The sequence below is a fragment of the Rhinolophus sinicus genome, chromosome 4 (assembly GCF_057876585.1).
Source record: "Rhinolophus sinicus isolate RSI-liver-muscle chromosome 4, RSI-T2T, whole genome shotgun sequence".
Classification (NCBI taxonomy): domain Eukaryota; kingdom Metazoa; phylum Chordata; class Mammalia; order Chiroptera; family Rhinolophidae; genus Rhinolophus; species Rhinolophus sinicus.
The window spans coordinates 97689092-97713096 of NC_142504.1; the positions used below are offsets into that span (position 1 = coordinate 97689092).

At 50.0% G+C, this 24005-nt stretch overlaps 1 protein-coding gene across 4 annotated transcripts in view; it reads right to left on the reverse strand.

Moving 5' to 3' along the window:
- ZBTB7C (zinc finger and BTB domain containing 7C) overlaps positions 1-24005 on the reverse strand; it is a 326762-nt gene that overhangs the window by 18820 nt on the left and 283937 nt on the right. Inside the window, exon 1 of one of the 4 annotated variants that reach the window (XM_074340006.2) lies at positions 5202-5312. The exons of the other annotated variants lie outside the window; for them this stretch is intronic. The gene's annotated coding sequence lies outside the window, so the exon portion shown is untranslated. Of the gene's footprint in view, positions 1-5201; positions 5313-24005 lie in introns of those variants that run through there. 4 annotated transcript variants of the gene reach the window in all.

Genomic DNA, 24005 nt, shown 5'->3' on the forward strand with positions numbered 1-24005 from the left:
CCCACTGAGGCCTCTGAGACTGGGTATTTCCGTTGTTGAGCTCAGTTTCTTCATCTGCATAATGGGATAATAATAGTGTGACCTCGCAGAGCTGCTGTGCAGATCAAATGAGCGAAGGCACATAAAGTGCCTCCTGGTACATTGTAGGTGCTCAACCAATGTTAGCAATTATGAAGTCCAGGAAGGACACAGACTCTGCCTAATAGGTGTCTTAGCAGAGGGAGGTGGGACCATCCTGGGAACCAACTTGCCTTCCTCATAGTTTTGCAGAGATCCACACGATGAAAGCAAAGACACTGAGCACGGCCCATACGAGCTCCAGGGCCACCTTTGACACCTGTAGCGCATTGCATCAAGGTTCGTTCATACCTCCTGTCTCATGTACTCCTAGGAGGCAGGCAAGGCTGGTATCCACTTTATGCTCCTTGTATAGATGAGGAAAATGAGGCACAGAGAGGAAAGGTCACACGGCAAATCAGTGTCAGAGCTAGAACTAGAAGTAGGGTGTTCTGATGCCTATGACCTCAGCCTATGCCCTCAGCCGTGTGCTGGGTTGCCTAGCTAATAGGAGACCCATGTTATAGGAGTGGTTTTACCAGGAACATGAAGTGCAGGGGTATAGGTACATTATACACTCCTGCTGTTCTCAGTTTGCCTATCTGGAAAATGGGGAAGTAACTGTGAATAATTGCCCTTGCTCAGGGCAGGTCTGTTTCTTTTATGTCTGTGTCATCCCCGGGATGCCATTAAGACCCTGATAAATGAGAGCATTATTATGATTCCCATTTGGTGGGGATCAGAGAGGCTAAGGGATTTGCCCCAAGTCACACAGCTAGGAAACATCAAGACAGGAATTTGATTTCTGAGTCCCACCTCTTTCCTGTCCTCCCCAGCTGCCTTGGTGGTGTGACTTTCGGGACAATTTTATTGCTATGATCCACAAGTCCAACGCCTTCCTGAATCCTGCTCAGCTCAGCAAATCTGGGGCTCAGAAGGATGCTTGTGTCTGCCAAATCCCCATGGCAGGCTGGCCCCAGCCGGCAGACTCCTACTACTCTGGGAGTGGCCTCACTGTTTCCAGCCTCCAGCTTTCCTGCTCCCCCTGCCCCCCAGTCTGCAGCTTCAAAGCCACCTGGCAGAATTAGTGGCTGTGGTGAGGGCGAGGGGGGCTGCACAGGAGCAGAGAGGGGTTGGGTTCTCTTTCAGACTTGGGAATGAGGTGGGGCAGCAGCTACCTGTATCCTTTGAGCAGGTTCTTACTTAGTCCCTGTGGTTGTGTAGGCACTGAAACCCAAAAGGGAGTGGTGGGCAGGAGCCAGGGCAGGGAGGTCTGGCCCAAGCAGCTGGCCAGCCCTGAGGATCTCTGCTGGGCGCGCCCCGCCCTGCCCTTGGCAGTTCCCCTAAGCAGGGCAGCCACACCCCTTGGCCCCAGAATGCCCTGGAGCCTCAGCTGCCCCAGAGGTCGGGGCCAGACGTGTGGGCTGGGAGGCTGGGCAGGGCCACCTCAACTTCCAGCCTGCACCCCACCTGCCAGAGCATCCCAAGCAGAGCACCCACAGCTGGGTGAAGCTGGCCCCCCGCTCTGCCACCCTGCCAGGACATGCCCGGAGTCCATAGTCCCCAGCTTGCCTCAAGCCTAGGGCCTGGAGCTGGTTGGTTTCTGTGAAAGAAGCTCTGAGCTTCCCTCCTCCACCAGATGTCCCCTTACAGCTGGAATGCAGCCCCACTCTGACTCACAACACTGTGCTCCCCCTTTGTTCCCCGCCCCATGCCTAGTCCCCCCACCCACAGAACAAGATGTGAGGGCCAGCGCACAAGCCAGGTCTGACGGGCAGGCACACCTGGGTCTTTGCCCCAGTCACAGACAGGTTTTCTCAGTGTCCTTACACCTGGGGGCTTGAGTGTTTTTCTCCTATGACCAGAACTGCTCCTTGTTCTCTGCTGAAGCCCCAAGTTAACAGTACCACAGGCCTGTTGAGCTTTATACTCAGAAAAGCTTGTTCACATCTCCTTTTCTCCATACATTTTCCCAGGATCCCTGGGTACGGATGGAATTATTTGGCCTGCTTTTCTGAGGAGACACCTAAACTCGCACTGGTGAACCCACTTGCCCAAGGTCACAGCACTAGGGAAGGGAAAGAATTCCCAGACCTCCTGACGTGCAGCCCAGACTCTGTCCACTGCACCATACTGTATCCCTGGCCATCTGCCCCCCGACCCCCATCATCACCACTTCCATCCCCCCATCATCAGCACTTCCACCCCCCCATCATCACCACTTCCATCCCCCCATCATCACCACTTCCACCCCCCCCATCATCACCACTTCCACCCCCCCACATCTGGGCTTTGGTGATGGGGGGCGGGGGTGAGTCTGAGCTGTTTCCTCACCCACTAGAGAAACCCCTTTCTCTTCACAGCAGCTACTCGCCAGGAACCCAAAGTAGGGGTGCTGGAGCCCCTGCCACCCTGTCCCTCGCCTGAGGGGTGGCTTAGAGCCTTTTTCTTTTCAAAGCACTTCACCTCCTGGATGACACGTGAGGCCAGTATTACACCCATTTTATACATAAAGAAATACAAGTTAAGTGAGGTTACGGTCACAGCACAGTGTGGTTAAATGACTGCGGGACAACTCACATGTCTCCTGAGGCCACTGATATTTCTCCTGTCCGGTAACCAGGAAAGATAGAAAGAGGAGGTTCTCTAAGCCTCGGCAGGCAAGGAGGTCCCTCCCTTGCCAGTGAGCTGGAGGGAATGAGGGCTGGCAGGGCACGCCTGTGGGGAGGGTCCCACTGCCTATGGCTGGTGCTCTGGTGGGCTGGCCCGACAAATAAAGTGGGGCTCCTTCAAGCTGTTGTTCTTTAATTATTTATTTATCCTTTATTTATTAGAGGGTGAGGTGGGCGGAAGGGGGAGACTTGTTTCCTTTTAAGAAAAATTGCATACCTCTTTATGTTCAAAATAAAGGATTTACTACTCATGTTTATTACAGGCGATTTCCTGAGCCTGAAACCTCCCTGGGAGGCTTATTAAACCTTATTAAACCACTGAAAATTTATATAATAAAATAAATCACTCGTCTCCCATAAACAGCCTCGGCCGGGTACTACTGAGTTTCCGAATCCCGCTCCCTCTGGCTGCCTTTTCAGGAGGGGTCCTGGCTGGTCTGCTGTCCTCCCTGCAGTCACACCCTCACTGGGGGTGGGAGCTGGGGGCCACACAGGAGCCACGGGGGTGCTGTTCTTTTTAGTGTTTCTACACAAAGACCCCAGCTCCTGTGAAGGAGTGGGAATGGCTTTGGTTTTGCTAGTTGTTCAACGGTTGTGTGTGGACACCTGGGTTAAGTGGCATTTTGACCTTCCTGGGGATATTTTATTCTCTTATAGAAGGCACCAAAGCAGCTGCACCCCTGGCCAGCCTCTGAGTGTGCTCTGCCCACAGGCCACTGTCCCAGGGCCTCCCAGGGCGGCGCCATGGCCACCAAGCCAGGGGGCTTCACAGTGGGAGGAGGGAAGGTGGGGGCCAGCGAGAGGGCAGCAGCTGGAGTAGAGAAGGCCGAGTTCTGTTTTGGGAAAAAGCGTGAGGTGTAAGGGCTGAGAAATGGTCCGGTGTGCAGTGTGCACTTACGGTTCACCTCTGCCCTGTGCCTGAGTTACAGGTGACCCTGGACCAGGCAGGTTCCCTCTCTGAGCTTGTTTCTTCCTTAATGTGAGGCTGGGAGCCTGTGAAGCTGCTTTGCTGCCCACACCCTCTGTGGTTCTGTGATGTTCGCCAGCTAATCCACTTCAATATTTTGGTCCCAGGGTGGATCCTTGGATTCCAAGGTCATGATCAGCTCAACTTCTGCTATCAACTTCTGCTGCACCAGACAGTGAGTTTCCTGACTCAGCCTAATCCCCTCACCCTGGCCTCCCCCATGGAGCTCAGGGGTGCTGCCCGGTTACAGAAGGGAAACGATGTGAACGCACATTGAGCTTCCAGAGGACGGTTTTCTAAAGTCAGAGTGGGAGCAGCATTTGGCCACACCAGGCAGAGTGATGGAGATGCGACAGGTTGGTAAAAAGGGCTCCATGTGCTCCCTCCCCTGGCCCCTGAGGGAGGCGAGGAGGCCAGTCCTGACTTATGCTCCTGAGTCTCACACAGCGGCCAAGGACGGCTGTGGAGCTTGGCAGTGGCTACAGCACTGTCTGGAAGCTGCTTCTCTAGAATGTACACAAATTCATTACCAACAATGCCCCAGGCCCTGTATGTGTGGGAGGGACAGGGGCTGGGGAGGGAGCAGACAGGGACCAACTTGACAGAGATACAACATATGGGAGACGAAGGGTTAATTCTGAGTTTCCTCCAACTGACAGCAACAGAATCAAATTAGAAACAGAGAGTCAGTGAGTGCCAGTTAAATATTTGGGTCGGGGCTCTCGTTTAGTCCTCCCCAAAACCCCATGAGGTAGGCACTGTTATCACCAATACCCCAGTTTTCAAATGGGGAAACTGAGACAGAGCTGGATCTTGAACCCCAGCAGCCAGTCCCCAGGTTTCCTCAGGGAAACCCATTTTGCTCAGGGCTGGAGAAATGGGGGTGACAGGGGTGGGATTCCTGGCCTTCAGAACTCACAGAAGAGTGGGAGACAGACAAGTAAAGATGAGACCTAACACTACTGCTAAGTGTGAGCCCAGAGGTGTGGACAGGGCCTCTTGGAAGCAGGGCCAGGAGGCAAGGGCTCTGCTGGGTCAGGCAGAAGATGCCACTGAGAATGGGACGCTGGAGCTGAGCTCTACGGCTCCCAGGCAGCCAGGAGTGTGGGGCAGAGGTAGGAGAACATTCCAGAAAAGAGAACAGTGTGTAGAAATTAAGGCACAGTCTATGAAGTGATCCCCTAGGATTAAAAGAGAATTAAATGACATATGGAATAAAAAAGTAGGTAAGTCCAAAAAAAAAAAAGGAAAGAAAGAAAAAGAAAGAAAAAAAGAAAGAAAGGCACAGAAGCTTGAGCTTAGCATAGTAGGAGCAGCAAATAACAGGATGCTGGTTTCTGAGGGAGAGGCTTGGTGAGTTCAGAGAGGCAAGTGAGGCCATGAAAGGAAGTCAGGGAAGGTTCTGGATGGGAGAGAAATCTGCTGGGCGCTGCATTTGGACAGTGTCAGCACTAGGCTGTCCTGGAGAAGGCAGGGAAGGCTGGAAACCAGCTGGAAGGTTGTACCTTTAGGCCCACGAAGCTGTTCTTCATTACTCACAGCCGTGCCCCTGCCCTTCTCCCTGCCCCAGACGTCTGGGTGGGATCGGTGCCCAGGGGCTCCAGTGGGGGAGGGAGCTGTGGGAGGAAGGAGGGCAGAGTCACACTCCAAGGCCTCATCCAGGCGGCGGGTGTCCTACTTATGCCTGGGCCCTCGGAAAACACCTCTGCCTCTCGGCCATTGCGCACTTTAATTTGGAGACAAGGCTCAGCTCAGCGGCCCAGCGGGTGTCCTCCAGGATCCCAGCGCTGACTGTGTTTTCCAAAGGAACTGAAACCTCACATTTGCCTCCAAACTTTCCCTTCTCTTCTAAGTAGATGCCATCCACCACGAGAACCGCCTGGCATTTGGCTGGGAAGATTGAACTGGAAGCGTGCAATTTTCAGGCTTAATTGCACAGTTACATATAATATTATAATATAACTTTTATTGCGCTGAGAAAGTCCAAGCATTTCCTCTTCCTATTTATACTTGAGCTCAGTCCCTCCTCTGCTGTAATTTCCCGCCTTGCCCATTGCAGAAGCTGACGGCTATTTGGTTCCAGGGCAATTGGGATGCGAGTGGAAACTCAATTAACAAATGTTATTGATCACTCACTGTATGCTTGTCCGGGGTTTCATGCTCTGTGGGGTTTTAAACAAGACCTCAGACCTGTTTTGAAGGGGCTTCTGGCTTCACTGAGCAGGTAAGACTAACCCACAATGCATGCAGTAAGTCCTCTCTTAAAGTTGTCAATAGGTTCTTGAAACTGCAATGAAATGACCTATGGCGAAATGACGTATAAGGAAACCAAGTTTACCATAGGCTAATTGATATTAATAAGAGTGACATTCCTACGGCCTCTCATCAGCGTTACAGCGAAACAACAGTGAATGCAACGATGTTATTTGAGGACCTGCTGTAGGAGAGCGAAATAGGAACCAAGAAGGAATCCATGGAGGCTGGGTCGTATCGTCAGGGATGTGGGAGCCTGTAAGTGACAGGTGGGTGTCTGGGTTATACAGCTGTCTGGGCAGGACTCCACTGCTAGGCCACAGTGATGGAAAGACCGCATGGTGGTCACAGCAAGAACCCCCATTAAAGCATCACCAGAGAACCCAGCTTCCCCTGTATGTTCAGTTTTCCCAGTGCACCTCTCAGGGGCAGGGGCCTTTCTCTCCCCTGCCAATCTGCCCCCAGCCACAGGAGCCCAGCACCAAGGACTAGACTCTTCCACAGCTTCTGGGGAGGGTGCCTCACCTGTCAGCACTTCACAAAGTAACTACCCCCCCTCCCCCACCCCCAACACACACACCTCCCATGACTCAGCATCCATTTGCACTGAGAAGGAAAATATTCTCAAGGCACAAGAATCCCCCAACCCCACTTCCCAGCCCAAAGAAGCCTGGCTGATCCACTGATGAGCTGGAATGCGCTCAGTGATTTCCTCAAACCCAGGAATTCTGGTCCCCCTTTGAAGTCTTAAGATCAAAAATGTTGAATAAGAAATACAAAGTTAGAAAAGAGTTGGCAAAAACAGTCATTATTTGCAGAGGATATGATTGGATACTTTCCTATGCAAACAACAGACAATTTTAAAAATTGGTTAGAGGATCCCATTTACTTGGCAACGAAAATAGATACAACACCTAGGAATACGCTCACAAGAAATGCATAGAATCCATACAAAGAAAGTTTTCAAACATGACCGAAGACTTACATGGAAAGCACACCCTGCCCTTGGATAGGGAGCCACAATGTTGTAAACATGCCAATTTTCTCTAAATCAATACAATATGGTCCCAATAAAACTATCAGCCAGAATTTCTATTGAAAGTAGATAAGTTGACTGTAAAGTTCATATAGAAAAATAATAAGCATTTAAGAATAGCCAAGAGAGTTTTGAAACAGATGAGTAATGGGAGTGGGAGGATTAGACTTACAAGATATGAAAGCACATTATAAAGCCATAAAATAAAATATCTGGTGCTGGATCACGAGCAGAGAGATAGGTCAACAGAAAGTCATAGACAGTCCATAAATAGACTCATATAAGTTCATAGATAGAAGAATTTAGCATATGATAAAGGTGGGATTTCAAATTTTATTTTAATATGGATTTTTAAAGTATTAATAAATAACATTGGGACAACTGGCCAAGCATGTAGGAAACAAAACAAAACAAAACAAAACAAAACTTGTATCCCTTCCTCACTCCTCATACCAAAATAAATGACTGGTAAAGATGTAAAAGTTAAAAGAAAAGTCATTAAAAGAAAATATTGGAGAATTGTTTTATAATTTCAAAGGGAAATGCTGTTCTAAATAAGACAGAAAATCCAGAAGCCATAAAAGATTGATAAGTTTGACTAAATAATGACTTAAAAATTCGTGCACATCAATAATTCCCTAACAAAATCAAGACACAAATAGCTGGGAAAAATACTGGCAAAACATATGATGAAAGGCTAATTTCCTTTATAGAGAGAGCTTATATTAAATCAGGAAAAGACCTATAGCTTGCTAGAAAAATTGGCAAAAAACATGAACAGGATCACAGAAGAATAAAACACAAATAGATTTTAAATTTGTGAAAAATGCTCAACATCACTTAGCATAAAAGAGATGAAAATTAAATAGATTTTAATTTTCACCTATCAGATGGGCAAAATAAAAAATTTTGATGATCCAGAAATTTCCCTTCCAGATATTTATCATAAAGTTTTCTTATTACATGTACTCAACTTCTGTTAAAAAAAAAAAAAAAATTATCAGGGGCCGGCCCCGTGGCTCAGGCGGTTGAAGCTCCGTGCTCCTAACTCCAAAGGCTGCCAGTTCGATTCCCACATGGGCCAGTGGGCTCTCAACCACAAGATTGCTGGTTCAACTCCTCGAATCCCGCAAGGGATGGTGGGCTCCCCCCTGCAACTAAGATTGAACACGGCACCTTGAGCTGAGCTGCCGCTGAGCTCCCAGATGGCTCAGTTGGTTGGAGCGCGTCCTCTCAACCACAAGGTTGCTGGTTTGGCTCCCGCAAGGGATGGTGGGCTGCGCCCCCTGCAACTAGCAACGGCAACTGGACCTGGAGCTGAGCTGCGCCCTCCACAACTAAGACTGAAAGGACAACGACTTGACTTGGAAAAAAGAAAGTCCTGGAAGTACACACTGTTCCCCAATAAAAGTCATGTTCCCCATTTCCAATAAAGTCTTTAAAAAAATCATCCCTGCAACATTCATTCTATAACTAAAGAAAACAAACAATGTGTTCACTAATGGGGGGCTGGCTATCTAGATCCATCACAGAAAATACTATGCAGCCATTAAAAAGAATGAGGCAAAAAAAAAGAATGAGGGAATCTGTATATGGATATATGTGTATAGAGAACTGTCTCTAAGATTGCACTGCAAAGCATGCGGCATAGTGCATGCTTTGTTACCACGTTTGGAAAGAAAAAAATGACCATGTGCATATATTTGTTTGTGGATGCATGGGCTATCTTTGGAGAGATACACTAAAAATGGGTTACATGTTCTTTCTGAGACGGGGGTGGAGAGCTGCCAGCGAACGGTTGAAGGTAGATTTATTTTCCTATATATTCTCTTTGGTGATATTTGAATTTGAAAGTCATTACTATTAAAAATATTTAATGATTTGGATTCTCTCTCTTCTTTCACATTCCTAAATCTTCTTTGGGATTTTGGGTGATGTCTGATCACCGCCGGTTTGTTCTGGGCCTATCCGCTATTCGATGTCAGTTTTTCTGTCTGTAAAATGAAGTTAATGACACTGGGCTGTCTATCTCATAGGTGGTTGTGAGGATCAGGTGAGAACTGGATAAGAACAGGCTCTGGCTGCCATCAAGTCCTGCAGGATACAACTGTAGGATATTGGGGTGGCCATCTTCTGTCTAACACCCCCCTACCGTATAACAATATTTCTGTGGCCAGCAAGGCAGACCATTCACGAGAGCTGGATTCTCCAGTAGTGGAAGAAACAGAAACACCTATGCATATTTCACATATATTAACTCATTTCTTACATTCCTTTTACAGATGTGGTTACTGAGCTCTGAAAGGATTGAAGTGACCCACTCAAGGTGCCCAGATAGTAAGAGGCTGAGTTTCCCCACCTGGACCCTGTCATTTCTTTACTCCAGAACTTTTGATGGCTCCCTTTAGGGGACCCCATTGTAGTTTTCCCATCTCGGTCCTTCATAGTCTGGTCTTGACCTTATTTCCTAGTGCTCTCTGACCTGGACTCTCTCTTGAGAGCTGGCCTGTACACGGCCTCCAAACACACCATGCTGGTTTCAGCCTCTGTGCCCGGTCCTTTGATCTGCCACACCTCTACTCCCACCTCGCTTGTCATCCCACTGTCTTCCACACCCTGTTTGAGCCTGACTTCTTCCCTACACCCTCCCCCTCTAACCCAGGTAACTTTTCACTGGTAACCAGCCTCCAGCATGGCCCCCAATGGCGCTCACTTCCTGGTATTCACAGCTGTGTCACTTCCTCCTACCTTGTCTCAGCGTTGGTCTGTGTGATCACAGGAAACGGGAAAGTGATGGTGTGACACTTCCAAAGCTAGATGATAATAGACATTGCCACTTTTGTCTTGCTTTGTCTTGGAACTCTTGCTGTGGGAGAAACCAATGACCATGTTGGGAGACACTCAAGCAGCCATCGAGATGTCCAAAGGAGGAGAAACTGAGGCCTCCTCCAACTGGCACCAACATGCCAGCTGCTGAGTGAGACATCTTGGAAGCAGGTCCTTCGCTCCAACCAAGCCTCAGATGACTAACCTCATGGGGAAACTCTGAGTCAACTCTCTAGCTGAGCTGCTCCTAAGCTCCTGACTATGAAAGTCATGAAACTAATCAATGTTTATTGTTGTTTGAAGCTGCTCAAGTTTGGGGGCATTTTTGTTACACAGCAACAACTAACTAATAATGCTCTTAACCCCTTGAGGAGTTAGGACCTTACCCCTTGGTCCTTGCCCATTCACTGTCTCACCTAGCTTTTCATGTGTATAATCTTGTCTCCCCCCAAAACAATAAACATGTGTGGTTTCTAATTCCCCTATATCCCCCATCATGCCTAGTGGGGGGTGCTGGGAACAGAGGGAGAGAGTCACATGGTTTTTCTAGCTCACTGTGATCGGAAGGCAGGTGAGTAACACCACAGCACACAAATGCCACAGTACGCAAAAGGCCACACTACACAAATGCACAAATGCTTCCTGCTTGACTAGTATCAAACAGCGCACACACAATCTGCAAACCTACCACCCAAGACCTACAACTCACCTTCACATCAGAGCATTCACAGGTGAGTGTTCCAGCTGTTCCACAGTGAGTCAGTCTTCTCACCCCCTTCCAGGGAGAGAAGGAGGGAGGGAGGGGAGGGCCTGGAAAGGGCCGTTGCTTCCTACTTATTACACTGACTGCTACTTATGATTTATTTGCTTGCTCCACACCCTTTCCAAAAATATTTCTTTCAAAGCCAGAGTGACAGCCCCCTCTTTCAGTATTTGTGGTGCTCAATGCTTAAGCCCAAAGAACCATTTTAAAGTTTAGAATCATAATAAAAAACCCTGTGAATGGAGCTGCTCCTGCTGCTTTTCAAACAGACCCCACCCCAGTCTCTCAGGAGCCTGCCCTCCTTGTCCCCAGAGACACGTCTCCAAACTGCCCAGGCTATTTTCCCTAAAGGCAGCGGGTGAGAGAACACGACCCTTTCTCCACTCCTTCCCTCCTCCCATCTCTTTCCCAGACCTGCAGGTTGATTTTTCAAGACTAATCAGAAAAAAGTAGAAGGGAGGAGGAGAGCCCTTTCGTAAAATGGTGTCTCGACAGAGGCAGCCCCACCATTTTTTTTTTTTTTTTTTTTTGGCCGGGTGGGTGGAGGTGACCAAAGATACAATTATAACGTAGCCCATCCTCTCCCACAAGACCCATTTTAACCAGTGTGTAATAAGCCCCAGCTCATCCACCCTCTGATTTGGGTCGGATGAGATGAATTTTTAGCTTTTCTGGGGAGTTTGTGCCAGTGGGGGAAGCAGAGGAAGGGAAGGAACAAACAAACAGGCTACAGCTCCTTGGAAGAAAGGAAAAGCATGGAGCAGAAGGAACAGGGACGGCAGAGGTCCACCCTTTGCTTCCTTCCACTATGTCTTTGTTTCCAAGTTAGCCATCCAGGTCCAAAACCTTGGCTGAGACCATGACTCTCCCTTTCTCTTACTCCCTTGCTCCCAACATCAATGCACTGTTTCTGTGCCATCTTTCTCACCTATGCCTCTCCATTCCTCTCCATTCCTGCTGCCACTCGTTCAGGAGGGAGTCCCTTCTCACCACCTGCTCCCAGAGAATACACACAATGGGCTCCAAATCATGGTCCTGCTTACTTGCTCCTCTGCCTCCAACAACTGGAGGTGTTACCAGCACACCCAGCTCCCACCACTTTGACCTTGCTCATCTTGCGCCCCTACTGAAGCATGGTTCCCGCCCAACTTCTTTGCCCTGCCCCACCTTTATTGGGGTAATGCCTATGGATGTGTAAAGACAGCTCAGGCATCACCTCCTCCAGGAAGTCTTCCTGAATTAGATGCTTATCGTTCATGTTCCCTTCCTTCCCTCTCTCCTGGCCTTTACCACATGGAGACATAACTGGAACATGAGTAATATTGCGATTGACATGGGGAAGGGGAGAGAGAAGTAACTCCAGGATGGGAGGTACTGGGGGTGGGGGTCAGGGTAGGGGTAGTGGGTGATGCAGGATGAGCATTGGCGTATCAGGGATCCCTAAAACTTGTGGAGTGAGAGGGGCTGCCAGGAGTGAAGGGAAATGCAACCCGACCTAACCCCAGGTGCAAAAGTCAGTGACCCAGCACCGTGTCGTGCTGGGACCGGGGAATACTGAACAGAAACAGAGACGGACAGGACCCTGGCCTGCTCTCCACAGCCAAGGAATTTACCCTGCAGTGAGGGAGGCAGGATACCTTGGAAATGGCTACAGGCAATTTACAAAGCTTCAGTGACTAAACTGTACAAGGAACAATGTGCACTCAGATGCAAAGCTCAACAGAGAGAAGGATAGAGAGGAAGGCTTCCTGAAACAGACAAGAGTAGGATTAGATAACAGTTGGATTGTTTATATATCCCCCAGGGAAAGTGTCATTCCTTCTGCCCGATGTTCACTGTGGGGCCAGCTGCCTGGTGCATTCCCACCTTGGAGCTCTTGGTCTCCTCCTTCGTTTGTCACAGGTGCCCTCGCCTTCTCCATCCTGAGACCCCGTCTCTCTCCAATAGTCCTGAGTGCTCATCAAGGCCCTTAGACAGTCAGAGATAAGGGCAGGGGGTCTTCAGACCCATAAAACCCTCCAACCCCTTTCGGATGCTGATCAAATAATTTTGCACATACACACGTATGGCTAGTCCCCCAATGTGTGCAGATGGGATGGTGATGGATTCAACGTGAATGTATGTAAAAACATACAAGATGGGTACGGCCATCTTGAAAACATGAAATGTTTCCAGCTTGCAAAAGGACCCTCATCTTCCAAACGATGGGGCCCACAGGACCAAAATGTAAGTTCCTTGGCTGTGAACACGGTTTGCTCCTCTGCACCCTCCAAAGGATGGCACATGGAGTGTCACACCAACAGGGATTTGGCATGTGTTTGTTGAGTGACTCATGGAGCACGCACTGGCCTCGTTACCTTGAAATGGTCAGTATTGCCTTGACTCTCCCAAGGAGGAAATAACGTGAGAGCGTAAGTGATAAAGAACGGCAAAGGGCCTGCCTCCACGTTGTGCTTATATTATAGTATGTCGCCAAGGAAAGCACAATGCGAAACCAGAAATTTCTCATGAGTTAAATCAGCCGAGGGAAAAATGGGAGTCTTATTTCTTCTGAGTAAACGACTTATGAATCAAGATACAAAGGATGTCCTCTGAAAACCTTCCACCCAATAATGCTTCACAATTGCTGCCACCTCAGAATATAACAAACACAGCCACACTGAACCTCTCCACTCTGTTCCTGAGTATTCACAGGTTGAGAGGTGAGGGGAGCATTTGGTTGGTTCCCTGGGAAGGGAGAGGAGAGCAGTTCCCTCTCCCCCTCGCCCAGGGAGGGCGACCTGGGTTAGCTGGAAGTGTGTGTCATACCGTTAGGTTCACCGTGTCACTTCTGTGCTAAACATCATATCCTGTCACACTCACAGAACCACTGAACCCTGAGTGCGTCAGACCACATCTGGAGCAGTTTTAATTTCATGCACCATTTCTTAAGCACCTACTATGTGCCAGGGATTAGGTGGGCTCTTTTACATATAGTTACCCATTTAGTCCTTATGACAACCCTGTGAGCTGGTTACTTCTACCCCCATTTTCCTATGAGGAGACAGAACCCAGTGTGGTCAGGTCCCACGTCCCAGGACGCACAGTCAGTGGTCTGTTCCATTCAAGGAGCTCCGTTGGAGACATCCAAAGGCAGGGAACTGGGATAATGCTGGAAAGAGCGAGGAATGTTGCCTGCCAACCCCTGAAGAAGGCTCCTAGGATGTCAGAACTGGATGGGCCCTTTTATAGTTGAGGACGCGGAGGCTCAGAGAGACCTGCCCACCCAGTCATGGCAGCAAACACAGCCTGTGCTGTTAGCCAGGGCCAGGGTGCTCCTTCCAGGGAAACTCAGTGAAGGCAGACACCCACATTCTGCCTCCTGCTGCGCGGCTCTCCACTGTGGGGTGGAGGCCCAGGCAACACTGAGTGAGGAGAAATCTGCAACTCTGCCAGCCAGCACTCCCAAGAGGATTATAACACACCATTCCCATCCCAAGGGTTACCCTCCCTCCTTCCATCACCCAAAGCCAAGAGGTGGGACCAACACGTCTTGGTTTTCCCAGGACTTTCCTGGTTTAGGCATTGAAAGTCCCACATTCTGGGAATTCCCTCAGCCCCGAGGCAGAGTGGGACAGTTGGTCACCCTAGAGTATCTCCACCTTCCCGTACAAACCTTACGCCTCTGCTGCCCTCCATGATCACGTGGGCCAGCTTCACCAGACACACCGCGCCCAGCTTTTGGCCCCAGCTCACACCCTTGGGGTACTGCCCTGCCCCAGGCAATGCCGGAGAAAGAATCCCTGTTGTCACTGTGGATTGCACAATCCTGGCACCTTCCTGCTTTACCTGTGATGGGGCAGCCCTCTGCCTCCGTGCTCCCAGAGGGATATGGGGCAGGGAGGGGCAGAAGTGGGGGCAGACAGATGTGATTGAAGTGGAAAGAAAGGAGCACAGGGAAGTTGATGAAATTGTGACAGAGAGAAAAGGGAGCCACGTGGAGAAGAAGAGAAAGAAGGAGAGAGGATGATAAGGGTTCATGTAAACAAGGGAACAGCCAATTGCCATGGCCAGCTATACCCCAGGTTTCTACGTGGGGCAGAGATGTATTTAGAGTTCTACGGAGCTATGAGACTGTCTATTTTAACGCCATCATTTTGTAAATTTTGAGAAAACTGAGGCCTATAGGACTGGAAGGTAAGACCCTTCACAGTAGAAGTCACGTCAAACTATTTTTGGCAACCGACCCAGAACTTTCATGGCATCATGTGTGTGGCAGCTTAAATGTTCATTAATAAGGACGGTGACAATAGTGATAGCTATCTCTGCAATCCAGTCTTAAGCAGGTCTTTCCAAGTCACTGTCAAAACAAGGTTGGATAACTATCTTGGAAATTTGAGCAATACGGTCATTATGGATAAGAAGGTGGCCCCAATCCACTGGGAAACAGAGCAGGGTTGGCTGCACCGGTGGGTGGCTGCTGGGTGGGGTAACCGGAGGGCACTTCGCTAAGCCCTACCCACCCCAATGCACCTCTCTTCTACCAGCCTGATAAGACGCCAACCAGCTTGCTGTTCCCAGCCTGGGAATTCCCACCAGAGCAGATTATGACAAGGAACTCTGCTGGTGGGAACCCCCGAAGCCATTTTCCTCCTGAACTCAAATTTTCAAGGATTTCTGGATTAGCCTGGGAGTCGTAGGTGTGAGAGCAACAAGTCAACTGCTTGTCTCCTTGGAAGACCCAGCGAGCCCTCCCCGGGGGCCTCGGGGTTACTGTCCACACCACTAGCCATGGGAGGTGTGGGAAGGGGAAGAATGGCCATAGGAACCGGGAGAGGAAGGGGGGCCTGAAGCAGGGGACGCCTCTCCACAAGGAGGAAAGGAAGGGGAGGAGTCTAGAGGAAACCAGCAGGGCACAGCCGAGTGCCCCCTGGCAAGGCACACAGTGGACCTCTCATAATACTAGCTCCTGGGGTGTTATTAAGCGTCCTCCTTTCCCCATCCAAAGAAAAGGACTCCATGGTCCAAGATTTCAACTGCCAAGATCTGCCATGTTTTATTGGTTTGGGAGAGGCCCCCATGGTGAAAGCCTTGGTGGGAAGCAGAACCCCACCTCCTGCTGGGAAAGAGGGAGCTTCCTATACTTCCACCCCCTGGCAGCAAGCTCATGAACACATAACCCAGGGCCGGCCAGTGGGACACTGCCACCAGGACTTGGAATCTTACGCGAGTGACAGCTCGCAGCAGCAGTTTGTGTCTCTTGTGTGCAACTATGAACTTCAAATGACACAAATATGTTTGGGATACCTGAATGCCAGAGCCCTGGTATTGGAGAGTCACAATGGATATCTCACTCACACACACACACACACACACACACACACACCCTCCAAGAAAGCCCGTAGTAAAGAAACCTGCATTTCCCAAACTTGTTTCATCTTTCTGCTTTGCCTAATACCTTTCGATATCCTGCGGAACTGGGGTGACGAGGCCCCCTGCAGAGAACACTGGAGCGGAGCTGTGCTTTCCAAACTTTTTCAGTCATGCAATCCATAGAGAAATACCGTTTTCACGGCACACGGGAGTATGAGAGCTCTTAGGAGGTGGCTGGCCTGCTCAGGCGACAGCAGGACAGAGTGGGTGAGTACCTGGGTACTAAGCTACTGATGGGAGCGCTCTGGCACTGCAGAAAGAGCCCGCTGCAACAGGAGGCTGGAGGCCGGAACTTTGGCCCAGGTTCTGGCTGCAACGCGCCTCCCTGAGGTCACACGGGTAGCTGTGGCCTCGCCTGGGTGTCTGAAGGCCCATCCTAAGCCTCCTCCACCACACCACACTACCTCCTGTCCAGAACTCTTGGAGAAGAGGTCTAATCTGAGGATGACTATTTTCTGTCAGCCCGTCTTCCAATCCACCCAGCCACACCCGGAGTTAGCTCAGGGTCAGGACTTGCCAGCTTTTTCCTCTGCCCACTCCCTCTCCCTGCAACCAGTGCATGGATCCAGCCCCAGCAGGCAGCCATGGCAGCTTCCTGCCATGGAGGCCTTCTGTCTCCAGCCATGTCGGCTCTCTCCTTCATCCACCAGCCAGGTTTCATCTCCTGGCCGGCTGAACTTTTAGCTTTCTTGCCAGACACCTTCTGAGGCCCCACAATCGCTGCAAGGCATCACTGGGGCCTGGCTCAGGACCCATCGTGGCTCTGCCAGCCCTGGTTTTTGACCGAGTCTCTGGACTCCTCTGTCTGCCCACAGCCTCTTCATCCAGACTCTGGATCACATTCTCTGGCCAACTGCACACGGGTATTTCAGAGGGTCTGCACACCCCATCCATGTGGGTGCTGCCAAACCCTTTGGGGGCAGAGGTGGGGGTGACAGGCTACTAACAAGATCAACCATCATAATTTGGCTTTGATTTAAAGCAAACTCTATTTCCCAAGCCATATTGAATCTGAACAAGAGGCGGTGTGCAGAGCCCGTCTCTGTGGATGACGGCATTAAGTGTGCAAATCCAAGCATCAAGGAAGCAGCCACAAAATTATAGACACCAGTGGGGCCTGGACATAAATGCCGGAGTCAGCAGCCACTGAGGCCTCCCAACTGTCCCCTCTACTTAGAGACAGCATCCATTTACAGCTCCCTCCCCCCTCCTTCCTAAGATCCTAAAGGGAGAGCTGTAGGCTGGAGAGAGAAGCAGGGCTCATTCTCATGATCACAGGAAGATACCTCTCTTTGCACTGTCACTGTGGTGCCATTTGGAGTAGAGGAAGGAGCCACTACTGGCCATTAGGAGTCTTGCATTTAGGGTTCGGCTCTATTCCCTGCCAAAACGCATGCCTTGGAAAAGGTGGTTAGCCTTCTTGCGTCATTGCTTCCCTCTGTAAATGAAGGAGTCGGTCTCTTCATGGTTTTATGATCTATGAGTCTATGCAAAGCAAATCAGCAGTGGAAGAACCAGGTATAGGGCCCTGGAGGAGTTGTTTGACTTCGCTAGGTCTCCGTCCTCTTATTTGTAAAATGAGGAGTCTGATGGTTAATTTTATGGGCTAGGCCATGGTTCCCAGAGATTTGGTCAAGCATCAGTCTCAGTGTGGCTGTAAAGGAATTTTTCAGATGAGATGAACAATTTACATCAGTAGACTCTGAGTAAAGCAGGTTCCTCTCCCGAATGTGGATAGGCCTCACCCAAGCAGTTGAAGGCCCTAAGAGCAAAAACTGAGATCCCCAGAGGAAGGGGGAATTCTGCCTCGTGACTACCTTCAGACTCGAGCTGCAACATCAACTACTTCCCAGGTCTCCAGCCTGCTGGCCTACCTGCAGATTTTGGACTTGCAAACCCCCCACAATCATGAGAAACAATTCCTTAAAATAAATCTCTTTCTCTCTTCATGTGTATGTACACACACACACACACACACACACACACACACATATACACACACACCCCATTGGTTCTGCTTCCCTGGAGAACCATGACTAATGCAAAATATTTGGATGAAGTTAGTCAGTGGTCCTCAAGCTCGAGTATTAACCCAGGCTGTACATCAGAACCACAGTCCCCTCTCAGGTGGAGGCCAAGGACACCACAGAGGGAGAAGCCAGCAGGGCACCTTGATTTGAAAAGAGGACAAATTCTGCATCCTTCCCTCCTCCACCGAGGGCACGTGCCACCCACCAGGTAGGCCACCCATACACCTGGAGGGCACACACAGCGTCCACCCACCTGTGTATGCTCAGCCTGGCTGCAGTCATGGCACAGTTTCGTTGCTTCACTGATTGAACAAATGAACGCATTGTCTCATTACCACTGGCTCACCCCTGTCCAGGTGTTTCTGTGGGTGGCATGCCTCTCCCCTTTCCCAATTCTTCCCTGCTACCACCTGAAAAGGCCCTTCCCTTCTTGTCGTCTCAGCTCCTAGCCATTCTCCAGGGTCCGGCTTACACTCCCTCCTTTGGAAAGCTCTTCCCTGCCTCTTCTCTTCCCCACCACTGCAGCTGACTAGACTCATAGGCAGGTACAGGGAGCTGCCACACAGCCCTTCTCCTGGGTCGTTCCCAGACTCTGAGCAGCTAGAGGACAGGCCCCCACCCTCCAGGGTCACCCAGGGCCAGCGCACAGTAAGCCACTGTGAGAGCTCACGGCACACGCTGAAAAATCCCTGCTTTGTGGTCAACAGAAACCCAAGAAAGTGATCCCATGATGTTAACCTCTCCCGCCACTATACCTGCCATTTGGGGGGAGACTCTGTTATCAGGAGCAAGGCTTTGAGCTGTGCATGCATTTTCCTGGACCCCGTTCCTTCTGATTCTAGGGCTATGCTCTTAACCACTAGACTGTAAGACCTCCCCACTGCTCTGCGAGTGGAACAGGAAAAGGGTATTTATTGTTCCCAAGAAAGGCAAGAATGAAGAGCAGGATCCGAGCCATTGTGGTGGATTGGAAAGAAGATCTGAAAAAAGGCTTAGGGCGTCAGGTGGGGCCACTGGAGGGGGAGGAGAGGGAAGTGATATGTCAGGCACTCCACCAGGCCCCATGCACATTCTCTGGGGGAGGGTCCTGGAATCACCACCTCATTTCATAGGAGAGGCAGCTGAGACCCATAGAGAGAAATTTCTTTCCCAAGGCATGGGTGCTCCTGTATGGCAGAGCAGGACTTAAACCCAGGTCTGCGTGACTTCCGGGGGGCACTCGAGTAAATGTCAAGCAGGCACACAGGGACTCATTCTTTCACCCACTCAGCGAACACACGTTAAACATGTACGATATGCCTAGGAAGTGCCTGGCACTGCTGGGCACGGACCAGTAAATAAAAGTCCACAATGAGTTTCTAGACTAGTGAGGGAGGGATGGAATCCTTTTAGGCCCTGGCATTCTGGAAGGTAACAAGACTGGGCCTGCCTGCCTGGTTCTAGAATTATCCCCACCAGGGCTTTGCACATGGAACCCTGCTGCAGACTGGTACCTGGTGTCCAGCTGTGAAAACCACGAAGACACTCTCCTCAGATGGTGTCATCTGAGAAAAAGATCGGTGCTGCTTTTCTGGTCGAAATCCAGAGACAGCAGAAGGAAGGCTGTCCCTGTCCCACTGGGTGGCAGTTCAAGAGCCCCAACAAAGCTGGAAAGCACACGCCCCATCTCAGTGTGGAGGCCACACTTTCTCCCACGCAATGCTAGCAATGCTCCCCTAGAGAAGGGAAATCCCCCACCCTGAAATAGTACCAAAAGGTCAGAGGTTCCCCTCTGAGTCATACTTTGCATTCATACACCCCAATGCTCCTTTAAAAGTCTGCACCCGACTAGAAGCCCAGAGCTGTCAAGGGGACAGGATCTGTGCATGTTGGGAGAAGGGGTGTAAACATGCCAACATGGTAGCTTCTGGACGAGAAGATCCAGGCACCCACCCCCTTTCCTGATGCTTCTGTGTCGATCCTTTCCTTAGCTTCCTCTGAGCCTGGGTTCTCCCCGTTCCCAGCCTATCTCAGAGCTTAGCCTAATGCACCAAAAATTTCCATCAGATCATGCATTAAGATTTCCGGTTCAGAAAATGTGCATGTACCACGTTGTGTTGTAACTACTTTTCCCCAGCAGGGTCTAACGTCCTTAAACAACCTTCCATCTTCTGCTAGAAAGGGACCACGGCATATTCCTTGGATGCCTGTAGCACGGTGGCTGGTGCACAGTAGGTTCTTAACACATGCATGATAAATGAATGAAAATGTCCCAAGGGCTGTAGATTTCAGATATTTCAAATGCACTAAAACACATTTTACACAAAAACACTCCATGTACCATTTAGCAGATCCAGAGAGCACAGCAGCCTACCCAGGAGTCCTCATTATGAACGTAAATATCTTTAGATTCTGTGGGAAAACTCCTCATTATTTGTAATTTTGAGTAAAGAAGCATGGATGACTCAACAATAACAAAAAACCCACAAACCACCTAACTCAGAAACGGGCAAAGGACTTGAACAGACATTTCTCCAGATCAAATGACCAACCAACATGCACATGTAAAGATGCTCATTCTTTTGCTCAATATCACTAATTACTAGGGAAATGCAAACCCAAACCACAATGAGATACAGATTCGAACTCACACCCATTGGGATGGCTACTATCAAAAACAAACAAAGAAACAAACAAACAAAAAATAATGAGTGCTGGTGAGGATGCGGAGAAATTGGAGCATTTACTTGTGCATTGTTGACTGGAATGCAAAATGCTGCAGCCACTATGGAAAATAGCACAGTGGTTCTTCAAAAAAATTAAACATAGAATTGTCATATGATTCAGTAATTCCACTCCTGGGTATATACCCCAGAGAATTGAAAGCAAGGACTCAGCGGATATTTGTACACCCATGTCCATAGCGGTATTATTCACAATAGCCAAAAGATGGGAACAATCCAAAAACCCATCAACAGATGACTGGATAAATAAAATGGTATAGCCATACAATGGAATAGTATTTGGCCTTAAAAAGGAATGCAGTTCTGTTCCAGGCTACAGCATGAATGAACCTTGAAAACATTATGCTAAGTGCAATAAGCCAGTCACAAAGGACAAATATTGTGCGCTTCCACTTATAGGAGGTACCTGCAATAGTCAGATTCATGGAGACAGAAAGTAGCATGGTGCTTACCAGGGGCTGGGGGAAGAGGACGGGAAGCCTTGTTTAATGGGGGACAGAGTTTCATTTCATGATGATGAAAACGTTCTGGAGATGAATAGTGCTGATGGTTGCACAGCAAATGAAGGTACTTAAGCCACTGATTATAAACCTAAATGGTGAATTTTATGTTATGTATATTTTACAATGAATGAATGAAAGAAGGAAGGAAGGAAAGGAAGGAAGGAAGGAAGGAAGCCCCTTTGAGGCAGCTGGGGTATGAGGAAGGCATTTGACCTTTGGAATCAGATAGCCAAGATTTCTGGTCCCATCTGTGTGAGATCAGGTGACATTTTATTTCTCTGAATTTCAAATTCCTCATCTGTAAAATGGGGTCAGGATACCCAAAACAGGGAAAAAATAGCCACCTTATAAAACAGATCCAATGGGTGAGTGAGATGACTGACATGAAGCCTATAGCCAGGAGCCAGGAGAAGTGCCCTCTCTGCTGACCTTCCCCTTCTCCCTACCCAGTGCCTGGGGCAACTGTCTCAGTTGACCAGGTGTGCCTTTGGCACCCAACTCCCGCTCACCTTTCCCAGCGATTTGCAGCCTTCCCATGTCCCATTCATTTCCCAAGGGCAGCCGCCAGCTTCCCAGGACTCAGTGACCAGATGCAGAGGGCCAGTAGGCAAAGCCTTACTAGTTAGTACAGACCCAGAGTGCTAGCGACAAGCAAACAACCCAAGACTGAAATGGGAAAGGTAGAATTTCACTCTCTGTGGGAAGTTTGTGGCAGATGTATTTTTAGGATGGGAGCAGGAGGGAGGTATTTTTAGGATGGGGTACTCTTCCCATGACTCTTCAAATCCCACTTCACTGGTAACCACCTCCTCTGTGGGGCAGGGAGGAGAGGGGGCACCCAGGAGCCTCATTTGATGGGTGAGGCAGCTGGCATCCTCTGCAGACGAGGAAGCCACCCTATGCTTTGTCCTGGGGCTGGAACCCCAGGTGTTTGTCTCCGGCCAGTGCCCTTCCGGCCTCCCTTCCAGAGCCACGTTCCTTTTGGGAATGGAGCCTGGAGTTCCCTTCCCCCTGCCCGGCCACATCCCCACTCTCCCTTCAGGATGACCTGAAAGGGAAGTTTATAAGAGGAAAAGGAATGAAAAGGATCTTATTTAACAGCACACACTGGGCGGGGGAACTTCCTGACAGGAAACGTTGTGGAAACCGGGCCCAGTTTGGCCACGGAAAACTGGTTTGGCTCAGAACTGGCCAGAGTGGACAGGCGACCTCGGGCAGCTGTACGTCGCAATTACGCTGGACTTGTCCGCGTTCACTTTCTTTCTTGTCCCCTCTAAGCAAGCAGACACTATAATAATCTGTACACCACATGGGAGAAAGGTACCATTTTTTTTTTAATCCAGAAAAAAAACAAAAACCCACCCTAATTTAGCTTGCAGAGACAGAAAGGGCCACTGGTTCGGAGGCAAATCAGCAGCAGATGTAGGCAGCTGAGTGAAGCCAGGCTGAGTAGGGCTGCTGCCATCGGCCACCAGCCTGAGTCACCAGGGGTGGGGAGGGCAGGGGATGGTTATCTTTATGCTTGGGCTGGGGTGTGGGGAGCAGGAAACAATGCGAACAGAAGAGTCCTTGGGGCTGGGGCAGGCAGTGTGGGGCAGGCAGGTACAGACAGGCTCCCAGCAAGCTGCTCTTGTGGGCCAAAGAATTCAGACAGGCTCTGAAGCTGAACAGAGACAAGGCCTCCCCGCCCCTCCCCTCCCCTCCCTTCCCCTCCTCTCCCCTCCTCTCCCCTCCCCTCCCTCCCTTCCCTTTCCCTCCCCTCCCACCCAACAAGACCTGGCAATTCCCTTCTGCAGGGCTCATCTGGCTGTGGCTGGCCAGCTGGTCCCCCCCCCCCCCTGCTTCCCCACCCACTCTTGTGAAGAGCCAGGCCGTCCTGCTGCGGGTGTAGGTGGCTCAGCCCCTGCCCGGTCCTGCTCTGCTCAGTGCCCCAGTCCTGAGTTGTATTCTCCGTTCTCCCTATGTGTTTCCTGGAGTCCCCAGGGGAGATACAAGCTCCCTAGGGGGAAGGCCCTGCCCCCAGCTCTCAGGCCCCTGGCCGGGCCTGCTGTGGTGGCCTGGTGACACTGCTCCCTAAAACATGAGCTCTTGAGAGCAGGGACCGCCCCTGTTTTGGTGGCCCTCTAGCCCATCCAACAGTGGGCCTGGCACCAAGTGAGGGCTCAGTGAGTGTCTGTCATATGCATGGATGAGAACCCCTGGGCACCAAGGGGTCCCTCCCAAATAGCGTAGTTTAGAATATTCCTACACCCTGCGTGGAGAACCATGCACTGAAGCTGGCTCAGGGGCATAGTTTTTGCATAAAGAGGAGGCTTTTCATGATATCCTGGGGTCAATTAAAGGTAGAACTCGGTCCAGGACACAGGGGCCCAGTTTTCCCGGCCCCCACAAACCTTCCAGTGATAGAGAGAAGTGTAAGGGCCTACTTTCAAAATGCTCTCTTACGGCCCAACACAGGAAACAGAATCAAAGCATGTTTTAGCAAGAAGGTCTCCGAGCCCTGCAGCCTGAGAAAGAGAGAGGAGAAACGGCATGGCCAGGGGCACCGGGCTCCCTGAAGGGAAATGACACTTAGCTTTCCCACTGTCCAAAGTTCTTCCCATTCGGGGAAGTTTCTGTGATGGTTCATACATGTATTAACGTACCGGCACTTTTTTTTTGTCTAATTCTCAAATATTCCTTGACTCTTTGATCCCTCTAGTTACTTAAATCACATCTTTGCCGGCATCAAAATAGGTCACCTATCAAAGTGCGCAGAGCAGA